Here is a 12372-nt window from a genome sequence, read left to right as displayed (position 1 = left end):
GAGAGATAGGTTGATACAGACTCCCACGTGCTGATATAATTGGTCGTCCCGGTGGGTTCACTAACCGTTTGTGAATCTTGGGGAGAGTGTATAATATAGGGATAATGGGATCTGGTTGTATCAGAGCCGTCTGTAGAGGTTGTTCAATCAATTTCAAATTGAACGATTCCTGCAAGATGAAGTTGAGTTCTTTTTGATATTTCGCAGTAGGGTCAAACGTCAATTTCTTATATGTGGTATGATCAGAGAGTTGTCTTTGTATTTCTCTACGGTAGTCGTCTATATTCTGTACGACAATCCCTCCTCCCTTATCAGCAGGTCTGATGGTGATGCTCTTATCTGCTTTTAGTGTTTTTAGCGCATTCCACTCTGCTTTGCTTAGATTCGAATGTCTCTGCGATGGAGTTGAGGTGTAACGAGTCATGGAATTATCTAATAGTCTCGTGAACGTCTTAATGCTTGAATTTGAAGATATTGGATCAAAATTTGAGCTAGACCGCGATTGAATGAATTTTGCAGTAGGATGATTTGTCGAAACAGAAGCCTTATCTTGAAAGAACTCATTGAGTCGTAGTTTCCTATTTAGGCGGTGCATATCAATTTGCCAATTAAAGTCATTGTGTGGAACAGTCGGTACGAAAGATAGGCCGTGGTTCAACAAAGACACCTCATTATCAGTAAGTGGACGGTCAGAAAGGTTGAATACTAAATTCACTTTTTGGCTTTGGACTTTATGGTCCCTTTCGTTTTGGCCGCCACGGCGGGTCCTGGATCTTTTGATGTTTCCGCCCGGCGTGTAATAACCCCTAAAGGGGGCCTCCGATGGTTACCAGACCCGTCAGATTCGGGTCCTGCGAAATCGCTGTCACTCTGGGATGATGAAAACGCTGATGTGTTGCGGCTTTTCCGTGAACGCCAGTGTGGCTTAGAGCGTTGATTATAATATCTAGACGGTTCAGTCCCAGTTAACCAGCGGTATCTGACGGGTCTGGTAACCATCGGAGGCCCCCTTTAGGGGTTATTACACGCCCGGCGGAAACATCAAAAGATCCAGGACCCGCCGTGGCGGCCAAAACGAAAGGGACCATAAAGTCCAAAGCCAAAAAGTGAATTTAGTATTCAACCTTTCTGACCGTCCACTTACTGATAATGAGGTGTCTTTGTTGAACCACGGCCTATCTTTCGTACCGACTGTTCCACACAATGACTTTAATTGGCAAATTGATATGCACCGTCTAAATAGGAAACTACGACTCAATGAGTTCTTTCAAGATAAGGCTTCTGTTTCGACAAATCATCCTACTGCAAAATTCATTCAATCGCGGTCTAGCTCAAATTTTGATCCAATATCTTCAAATTCAAGCATTAAGACGTTCACGAGACTATTAGATAATTCCATGACTCGTTACACCTCAACTCCATTGCAGAGACATTCGAATCTAAGCAAAGCAGAGTGGAATGCGCTAAAAACACTAAAAGCAGATAAGAGCATCACCATCAGACCTGCTGATAAGGGAGGAGGGATTGTCGTACAGAATATAGACGACTACCGTAGAGAAATACAAAGACAACTCTCTGATCATACCACATATAAGAAATTGACGTTTGACCCTACTGCGAAATATCAAAAAGAACTCAACTTCATCTTGCAGGAATCGTTCAATTTGAAATTGATTGAACAACCTCTACAGACGGCTCTGATACAACCAGATCCCATTATCCCTATATTATACACTCTCCCCAAGATTCACAAACGGTTAGTGAATCCACCGGGACGACCAATTATATCAGCACGTGGGAGTCTGTATCAACCTATCTCTCAGTATTTGGACATATTACTCCAACCACATATAGTCAAGCGTCCAACATATTTGAAAGATACCACTAATTTTTTGAATCGATTAATGGGTATAACCAACATTTCCGATGACACCATCATGTGTGTCATGGATGTAGAGAGTCTATATACCTCTATCCCTCATAGTGATGGCCTAACGGCAATGAAAGACTTCCTGGTGCGTCATACCACAGACTTTGAAATGGATTTTGATCTCTTCCTGAAATTACTTGAACTAATCCTGAATCGCAACTACTTTCTGTTTGATGGACACATCTACCTGCAACAAGCCGGCTGCGCAATGGGATCGGCGGTTGCTCCGGCGTATGCCAACATATATATGTTCAAACAAGAAGAAAAGCTGTTTTTTTCTGGAAAATATAACAAGAATATCCGTCTATTTTGTCGCTATATAGACGACCTATTTATGCTTTGGGATGGAAGTCCAGATTTGTTTATCACCATGATGCAAGAGATCAATGCTCTGGAGAATCCCATCAAGTTTACATATAAATGGAGCCAACAAGTTATTTCATTCTTGGATGTGGAAATCAAGCTTCAAGATAAACATATTTCCACCTCAGTTTACAGTAAAGAAACTGACCGCAACACTCTCCTTTTGGCCAGTAGCCATCACCCGCCACCTTTAAAAAATGGGTTACCGTACTCCCAGATGTTGAGAGCGGCACGTATCTGTAGCGACAGACATGATCTCTCACACCAACTTGATCTTGTTTTACATAAATTTCATGACAGGGGATATAATTTGAAAAGACTCCTGCAGACCAAGAACCGGGTTATGGCTCTGAATAGGTGTGATCTACTACAAACATCTTCTAAGAGATCCCAGACTGACGTCTTCCCATGGATAACTACATTTGACACAGCAAGCGCTCTTGTACCACAGGCATGTAAAGCCCTTTGGCCTATTGTGGCTACTGATCATTCATTAACCGGATTGAAGGATCTGCGACCAATGGCATGCTATAGGAGAGGCCGAAACCTGCGGGACCATTTGGTCCGCTCAGACATCACCATTCCATCTAAGAAATCTACGTATGGTAAATTAGGTTGCTACAGGTGCCCGAAATGTGAAACTTGCAAGTTTTTACTCACTGGTTCCAGCTTTCTATATCCACATACGGGACTGGAATACAAAATTAGACACAACTTGTCTTGTGACTCACGCTACGTTATATATATAATCATCTGTCCATGCAAGTTGTACTACGTAGGGATGACTACGCGCAAGTTTAAGGAACGCATGGCACTCCATCGCTCTGCCATTAAAGCAGCTTTAAATGACAAACCTAACGATCAACCTGTTGCAACGCATTTCATCATCATCCTTTATCAAGTCTGGCTTACATGATCATTGATCAGATACCTGTATCCAATAGAGGGGGAGACTGCACCAAGGTTTTGCTACGGTTGGAAGCCTCTTGGATTTTTCGCTTAAATACTGTTGCACCAAATGGCCTGAATGAACGAATTACATGGAACTCTCTGCTATAGCTGTTTTGTCTACTCTGCTTATTTATTTAAATTCCCCTGTGATATGATATATAATATTTCATTAGTGTGCCTTCTCTCTATATCAGATTGGATATTTAGTGATCATTTGATTATGTATACCATCCACCTGCCTGCTGTATTATTTACCATCCTTTAGCTCAGTGAGCCTTCTTTGATGTTTTACATTTATTCTTCATTGTTTGCCTAGTGAACGATCCACACTGATGTTTTGTTTTGCTTCTATATGTCTTTTGCACATAGTAATCTATGGTATACACATTAGTATGTTTTATTTAACATCTGGTGGGTGTGTGCCTGCAGTTTCTCTTAACCCTATTGCCTCCCACAGACGGCGCAGTGAACGGGGAGACGCACCAGTTGGTTGCCTAGCAACCGCCGGGAACTGTGGCCATGACGTCATTGGGTTGCGACACGCCCTCCGGGTCCCGCTGGCGGCGCCCCGGCTCCGGCGCAGTCTGGGAGAAGGCGAGGAGGAGAATACAGGCACTAAGGGGATATAAGGTAAGATTACACTGTTTGTTTTCATGTATGCTTTGTTTCCTGACGACGGGACTTAGGGTACCGAAACGTTGAAGTAAATTTTTCATTATTATACAAATCCTGCAGTGCCGCGTATTACTCTCTCTGCCAAGAGAGTTCTTTGCTTTGTATATATTTTCTACGAAGGCACGCAGGTACTTATTTTTATTATTAGAGTGCCGATCCAGCTGTACAACAACTATATATATATATATATATATATATATATATATATATATACATACTGTATATTTAATAAAGGCAGTGACAAGTCTGAATATGTGGTAGGGTTTATGTTGTGAAATTACAAACCATCCACCATGATCCCTTCTGCAAGGTACAAAATGCTCTGCTCCTGGACTTCCCTTTTAATTTATGACCGCTGACACCTGTGTTTAATCACCTTTCTCCTCAATTAACTAGTTCACCACAGGTTGCGGCAATCATAAATTAAGTGGGAAGTCTGGGAGCAGAGCATTTTGTACCTGATGGAGGGGTCATGTTGGAGGGTCTGAACTTAAACTACATTATCAATAATCCTATGCAGTACATAACAAGTACACATTTATCATCTACATTTTAGCAATTTGCCCAATCTGACAGCTTGGTGACGTATTGCTATATATGAATATCAGTACAGTGCAGCTATACTATGTGGATGTTATTCAATATAACTATGCAGTAAAGTAAGCAGTCTAGAAATTCATGCTATCAACATTTTGTGCCTACAAATGAACACACACTTATTTATTGATGTAGTAAGGTGGCAGCGTGAAGACTAGGCAAGAATTTATGTGTCCACCAGCAATCTGCAAGGTGGCAGATTTATACACCAATATTCTGCAGACTATACTTGCTCCAGTGCTTAATTGAAATACTGTTTGTTATTGGCTGCATACAAAAAGTGGAACAGAAACGAACAAGTATGAATTACATATATTGATTAACCACTTAACTGGCTAATTTTCCCCCAAAAACTGCTTAGAAATTGTTCTTTATTTGTATGATTGATTGAATTAGACTAAGAACATTTATTTAAAATATATCCAACACAATTTTATAAAAACAAAAATTAAACATTGGTACAATCATTGTTGGCCAATTATTGGACAATTAATGGTCAGGCCATCATGACCAGTGAGCTTTTCTGACTGGTTGCATCAGATGTGACCATGGGTGGGATGTACTGTACTAAAGCCATGCCTCCAAACATGACCCTCTCCAGGAGGGACAGAATGTCTGCTCCTGGTCTTTACTCTTAATTTATGATTGCCATCACCTGTGCTGAAACACCTTTCTTATTCATTAACCTGCTCAACACAGGTGCCGGCAATCATAAATTAAGAGAAAAGTCCAGAAGCAGAGTATGGTGTCCCTCCTGGAGAGCGTCATATTGGGAGGTATACTAAAGCTGCGGACTATGGGCCTGATTCAGACCTGATCACTGCTGTGCGAATTTGCAAGGCGGCCGATTATCGATCGACTGCACATGCGTACGGGTCAGAATGCGCACGCGTAAGGTCAAACTACAAAAAAATCCAGCAACTTTTTGGATCGCTAGGCATACGCAAGTTGATTGAAAGGAAGCTGGCATTTGGGGGTGGTAACTACCCATTTTCTGGGAGTGTCAGGAAAAATGCACGCATGACCAAGCATTTTCAGGGATTGTGTGTGACGTCAGCTCCGGACCCGATCAGCTTGATTCTATCGCACTGTAGGAGTAAGTCCTGGGCTATGCACAGACTGGAAAAATCATTCGATGGTGAGTGAGTTGCGAATGGACTTTCGTAACCCATACGCAGACTTGCATGGGGTGGGTTTCCAATCTGGGCAGCGACTATCTAATTGCAAACCTCTTCAAATTCGCAGAGGAGCGATCAGGTCTGAATTAACCCCTATATTCTACCAAATATTGCAATGATACTAGTTGCATATGTACTCTTACTTCCAAAAAGAGCTGCCCTGGGAGGCCCTCTGCGCATGGGGGGGGGGGGGGGGGGAGGGTACTGGGAGGGATCTGCTCCCTCTCAGGAAGAAGTCCATAAGCTTCTATTGTGTATGATGGAAGGGATCCGTATTGCATCCCTCTCAGGAAGATTGTGAAAAGAAGCCCATTGCCCATATGCAAAAGTCAGCATTACCCTCCACATCGGAAATCAGAGTTCCCAAGGTTATTACATATGAAAATGTGGTAAAACAGGGTTTTTACTACATTTTTTTTAAGTACATCCACCCCCATGTCAGGTAAAGCCCATCCTGGTGTGGTTGTATCTGATACGATAATTAGTGATGTGCACCGGACATTTTTCGGGTTTTGTGTTTTGGTTTTGGATTCGGTTCTGCGGCCGTGTTTTGGATTCGGACGCGTTTTGGCAAAACCTCACCGAAAATTTTTTGTCGGATTCGGGTGTGTTTTGGATTCGGGTTTTTTTTTCAAAAAACCCTAAAAAACAACTTAAATCATAGAATTTGGGGGTCATTTTGATCCCATAGTATTATTAACCTCAATAACCATAATTTCCACTCATTTCCAGTCTATTCTGAACACCTCACACCTCACAATATTATTTTTAGTCCTAAAATTTGCACCGAGGTCGCTGGATGGCTAAGCTAAGCGACACAAGTGGCCGACACAAACACCTGGCCCATCTAGGAGTAGCAATGCAGTGTCAGGCATGATGGCACTTCAAAAAAATAGTCCCCAAATTAGAGATGAGCGGGTTCGGTTTCTTTGAATCCGAACCCGCACGAACTTCACTTTTTTTTTCACGGGTCCGAGCGACTCGGATCTTCCCGCCTTGCTCGGTTAACCCGAGCGCGCCCGAACGTCATCATGACGCTGTCGGATTCTCGCGAGACTCGGATTCTATATAAGGAGCCGCGCGTCGCCGCCATTTTCACACGTGCATTGAGATTGATAGGGAGAGGACGTGGCTGGCGTCCTCTCCATTAGAATAGATTAGAAGAGAGAGAGAGAGAGATTGTGCAGACAGAGTTTACCACAGTGACCAGTGCAGTTGTTGTTAAGTTAACTTTTATTTAATATATCCGTTCTCTGCTATATCCGTTCTCTGCCTGAAAAAAACGATACACAGCAGTCACACAGTGTGACTCAGTCTGTGTGCACTCAGCTCAGCCCAGTGTGCTGCACATCAATGTATAAAAGCTTATAATAATTGTGGGGGAGACTGGGGAGCACTGCAGGTTGTTATAGCAGGAGCCAGGAGTACATAATATTATATTAATTTAAAATTAAACAGTGCACACTTTTGCTGCAGGAGTGCCACTGCCAGTGTGACTAGTGGTGACCAGTGCCTGACCACCAGTATAGTAGTATATTGTTGTATACTATCTCTTTATCAACCAGTCTATATTAGCAGCAGACACAGTACAGTGCGGTAGTTCACGGCTGTGGCTACCTCTGTGTCGGCAGTCGGCACTCGGCAGGCAGTCCGTCCATCCATAATTGTATAATTATATACCACCTAACCGTGGTATTTTTTTTTCTTTCTTTATACCGTCGTCATAGTCATACTAGTTGTTACGAGTATACTACTATCTCTTTATCAACCAGTGTACAGTGCGGTAGTTCACGGCTGTGGCTACCTCTGTGTCGGAACTCGGCAGGCAGTCCGTCCATCCATAATTGTATTATTATAATATATACCACCTAACCGTGGTTTTTTTTTCATTCTTTATACCGTCATAGTCAGTCATACTAGTTGTTACGAGTATACTACTATCTCTTTATCAACCAGTGTACAGTGCGGTAGTTCACGGCTGTGGCTACCTCTGTGTCGGCAGTCGGCAGGCAGTCCGTCCATCCATAATTGTATTATAATATATACCACCTAACCGTGGTTTTTTTTTCATTCTTTATACCGTCATAGTGTCATACTAGTTGTTACGAGTATACTACTATCTCTTTATCAACCAGTGTACAGTGCGGTAGTTCACGGCTGTGGCTACCTCTGTGTCGGCAGTCGGCAGGCAGTCCGTCCATCCATAATTGTATTATAATATATACCACCTAACCGTGGTTTTTTTTTCATTCTTTATACCGTCATAGTCAGTCATACTAGTTGTTACGAGTATACTACTATCTCTTTATCAACCAGTGTACAGTGCGGTAGTTCACGGCTGTGGCTACCTCTGTGTCGGAACTCGGCAGGCAGTCCGTCCATCCATAATTGTATTATTATAATATATACCACCTAACCGTGGTTTTTTTTTCATTCTTTATACCGTCATAGTCAGTCATACTAGTTGTTACGAGTATACTACTATCTCTTTATCAACCAGTGTACAGTGCGGTAGTTCACGGCTGTGGCTACCTCTGTGTCGGAACTCGGCAGGCAGTCCGTCCATCCATAATTGTATTATAATATATACCACCTAACCGTGGTTTTTTTTTCGTTCTTTATACCGTCGTCATACTAGTTGTTACGAGTATACTACTATCTCTTTATCAACCAGTGTACAGTGCGGTAGTTCACGGCTGTGGCTACCTCTGTGTCGGAACTCGGCAGGCAGTCCGTCCATCCATAATTGTATTATAATATATACCACCTAACCGTGGTTTTTTTTTCGTTCTTTATACCGTCGTCATACTAGTTGTTACGAGTATACTACTATCTCTTTATCAACCAGTGTACAGTGCGGTAGTTCACGGCTGTGGCTACCTCTGTGTCGGCACTCGGCAGGCAGTCCGTCCAACCATAATTGTATTATATACCACCTAACCGTGGTTTTTTTTTCATTCTTTATACCGTCGTCATACTAGTTGTTACGAGTATACTACTATCTCTTTATCAACCAGTGTACAGTGCGGTAGTTCACGGCTGTGGCTACCTCTGTGTCGGCACTCGGCAGGCAGTCCGTCCAACCATAATTGTATTATATACCACCTAACCGTGGTTTTTTTTTCATTCTTTATACCGTCGTCATACTAGTTGTTACGAGTATACTACTATCTCTTTATCAACCAGTGTACAGTGCGGTAGTTCACGGCTGTGGCTACCTCTGTGTCGGCACTCGGCAGCCCGTCCATAATTGTATATACCAGTGACCTAACCGTGGTTTTTTTTTCTTTCTTTATACATACATACTAGTTACGAGTATACTATCTCTTTATCAACCAGTCTATATATTAGCAGCAGACACAGTACAGTGCGGTAGTTCACGGCTGTGGCTACCTCTGTGTCGGCACTCGGCAGCCCGTCCATAATTGTATATACCACCTAACCGTGGTTTTTTTTTCTTTCTTTATACATACATACTGCAGTGCCACTCCTAGATGGGCCCGGTGTTTGTGTCGGCCACTAGGGTCGCTAATCTTACTCACACAGTCAGCTACCTCATTGCGCCTCTTTTTTTCTTTGCGTCATGTGCTGTTTGGGGAGGGTTTTTTGGAAGGGCCATCCTGCGTGACACTGCAGTGCCACTCCTAGATGGGCCCGGTGTTTGTGTCGGCCACTAGGGTCGCTAATCTTACTCACACAGCTACCTCATTGCGCCTCTTTTTTTCTTTGCGTCATGTGCTGTTTGGGGAGGGTTTTTTGGAAGGGACATCCTGCGTGACACTGCAGTGCCACTCCTAGATGGGCCCGGTGTTTGTGTCGGCCACTAGGGTCGCTTATCTTACTCACACAGCGACCTCGGTGCAAATTTTAGGACTAAAAATAATATTGTGAGGTGTGAGGTATTCAGAATAGACTGAAAATGAGTGTAAATTATGGTTTTTGAGGTTAATAATACTTTGGGATCAAAATGACCCCCAAATTCTATGATTTAAGCTGTTTTTTAGTGTTTTTGGAAAAAAACACCCGAATCCAAAACACACCCGAATCCGACAAAAATAATTCGGTGAGGTTTTGCCAAAACGCGTTCGAACCCAAAACACGGCCGCGGAACCGAACCCAAAACCAAAACACAAAACCCGAAAAATTTCAGGCGCTCATCTCTACCCCAAATAGCACATGATGCAAAGAAAAAAAGAGGCGCACCAAGGTCGCTGTGTGACTAAGCTAAGCGACACAAGTGGCCGACACAAACACCTGGCCCATCTAGGAGTGGCACTGCAGTGTTAGGCAGGATGGCACTTCAAAAAAATTGTCCCCAAACAGCACATGATGCAAAGAAAAAAAGAGGCGCACCAAGGTCGCTGTGTGACTAAGCTAAGCGACACAAGTGGCCGACACAAACACCTGGCCCATCTAGGAGTGGCACTGCAGTGTCAGGCAGGATGGCACTTCAAAAAAATTGTCCCCAAACAGCACATGATGCAAAGAAAAATTAAAGAAAAAAGAGGTGCAAGATGGAATTGTCCTTGGGCCCTCCCACCCACCCTTATGTTGTATAAACAGGACATGCACACTTTAACGAACCCATCATTTCAGCGACAGGGTCTGCCACATGACTGTGACTGAAATGACTGGTTGGTTTGGGCCCCCACCAAAAAAAGAAGCAATCAATCTCTCCTTGCACAAACTGGCTCTACAGAGGCAAGATGTCCACCTCATCATCATCCTCCGATTCCTCACCCCTTTCACTGTGTACATCCCCCTCCTCACAGATTATTAATTCGTCCCCACTGGAATCCACCATCTCAGGTCCCTGTGTACTTTGTGGAAGCAATTGCTGCTGGTGAATGTCTCCACGGAGGAATTGATTATAATTCATTTTGATGAACATCATCTTCTCCACATTTTCTGGAAGTAACCTCGTACGCCGATTGCTGACAAGGTGAGCGGCTGCACTAAACACTCTTTCAGAGTACACACTGGAGGGAGGGCAACTTAGGTAGAATAAAGCCTGTTTGTGCAAGGGCCTCCAAATTGCCTCTTTTTCCTGCCAGTATACGTACGGACTGTCTGACGTGCCTACTTGGATGCGGTCACTCATGTAATCCTCCACCATTCTTTCAATGGTGAGAGAATCATATGAAGGGACAGTAGACGACATGTCAGTAATCGTTGGCAGGTCCTTCAGTCCGGACCAGATGTCAGCACTCGCTCCAGACTGCCCTGCATCACCGCCAGCGGGTGGGCTCGGAATTCTTAGCCTTTTCCTCGCACCCCCAGTTGCGGGAGAATGTGAAGGAGGAGATGTTGACGGGTCACGTTCCGCTTGACTTGACAATTTTCTCACCAGCAGGTCTTTGAACCTCTGCAGACTTGTGTCTGCCGGAAAGAGAGATACAACGTAGGTTTTAAATCTAGGATCGAGCACGGTGGCCAAAATGTAGTGCTCTGATTTCAACAGATTGACCACCCATGAATCCTGGTTAAGCGAATTAAGGGCTCCATCCAAAAGTCCCACATGCCTAGCGGAATCGCTCTGTTTTAGCTCCTCCTTCAATGTCTCCAGCTTCTTCTGCAAAAGCCTGATGAGGGGAATGACCTGACTCAGGCTGGCAGTGTCTGAACTGACTTCACGTGTGGCAAGTTCAAAGGGTTGCAGAACCTTGCACAATGTTGAAATCATTCTCCACTGCGCTTGAGTCAGGTGCATTCCCCCTCCTTTGCCTATATCGTGGCCAGATGTATAGGCTTGTATGGCCTTTTGCTGCTCCTCCATCCTCTGAAGCATATAGAGGGTTGAATTCCACCTCGTTACCACCTATTGCTTCAGATGATGGCAGGGCAGGTTCAGGATTGTTTGGTGGTGCTCCAGTCTTCTGTACGCGGTGGCTGAATGCCGAAAGTGGCCCGCAATTCTTTGGGCCACCGACAGCATCTCTTGCACGCCCCTGTCGTTTTTTAAATAAAAAATGCACCACCAAATTCAATGTATGTGCAAAACATGGGACGTGCTGGAATTTGCCCAGATGTAATGCACGCACAGTATTGCTGGCGTTGTCCGATGTCACAAATCCCCAGGAGAGTCCAATTGGGGTAAGCCATTCTGCGATGATCTTCCTCAGTTTCCGTAAGAGGTTGTCAGCTGTGTGCCTCTTCTGGAAAGCGGTGATACAAAGCATAGCCTGCCTAGGAACGAGTTGGCGTTTGCGAGATGCTGCTACTGGTGCTGCCACTGCTGTTCTTGCTGCGGGAGGCAATACATCTACCCAGTGGGCTGTCACAGTCATATAGTCCTGAGTCTGCCCTGCTCCACTTGTCCACATGTCCGTGGTTAAGTGGACATTGGGTACAACTGCATTTTTTAGGACACTGGTGAGTCTTTTTCTGAGGTCTGTGTACATTTTCGGTATCGCCTGCCTAGAGAAATGGAACCTAGATGGTATTTGGTACCGGGGACACAGTACCTCAATCAAGTCTCTAGTTGCCTCTGAATTAACGGTGGATACCGGAACCACGTTTCTCACCGCCCAGGCTGCCAAGGCCTGAGTTATCTGCTTTGCAGCAGGATGACTGCTGTGATATTTCATCTTCCTCGCAAAGGACTGTTGGACAGTCAATTGCTTACTGGAAGTAGTACAAGTGGTCTTCCGACTTCCCCTCTGGGATGACGATCGACTC

At 44.1% G+C, this 12372-nt stretch overlaps 1 long non-coding RNA gene across 1 annotated transcript in view; it reads left to right on the top strand.

Annotated features, from left to right (window-relative positions):
* The first annotated feature begins 3722 nt into the window (after nt 1–3722).
* Nucleotides 3723–12372, top strand: part of LOC134909987 (uncharacterized) — a 78609-nt gene continuing 69959 nt past the window's right edge. Inside the window, exon 1 of the long non-coding RNA XR_010176078.1 lies at nt 3723–3874. This is a non-coding gene — a long non-coding RNA (uncharacterized LOC134909987). The remainder of the gene's footprint in view (nt 3875–12372) is intronic.

The sequence above is a fragment of the Pseudophryne corroboree genome, chromosome 4 (assembly GCF_028390025.1).
Source record: "Pseudophryne corroboree isolate aPseCor3 chromosome 4, aPseCor3.hap2, whole genome shotgun sequence".
Classification (NCBI taxonomy): Eukaryota; Metazoa; Chordata; class Amphibia; order Anura; family Myobatrachidae; genus Pseudophryne; species Pseudophryne corroboree.
The sequence above is the reverse complement of the archived record's forward strand: the minus strand, read 5'-3'. Positions and strand labels throughout refer to the sequence as shown.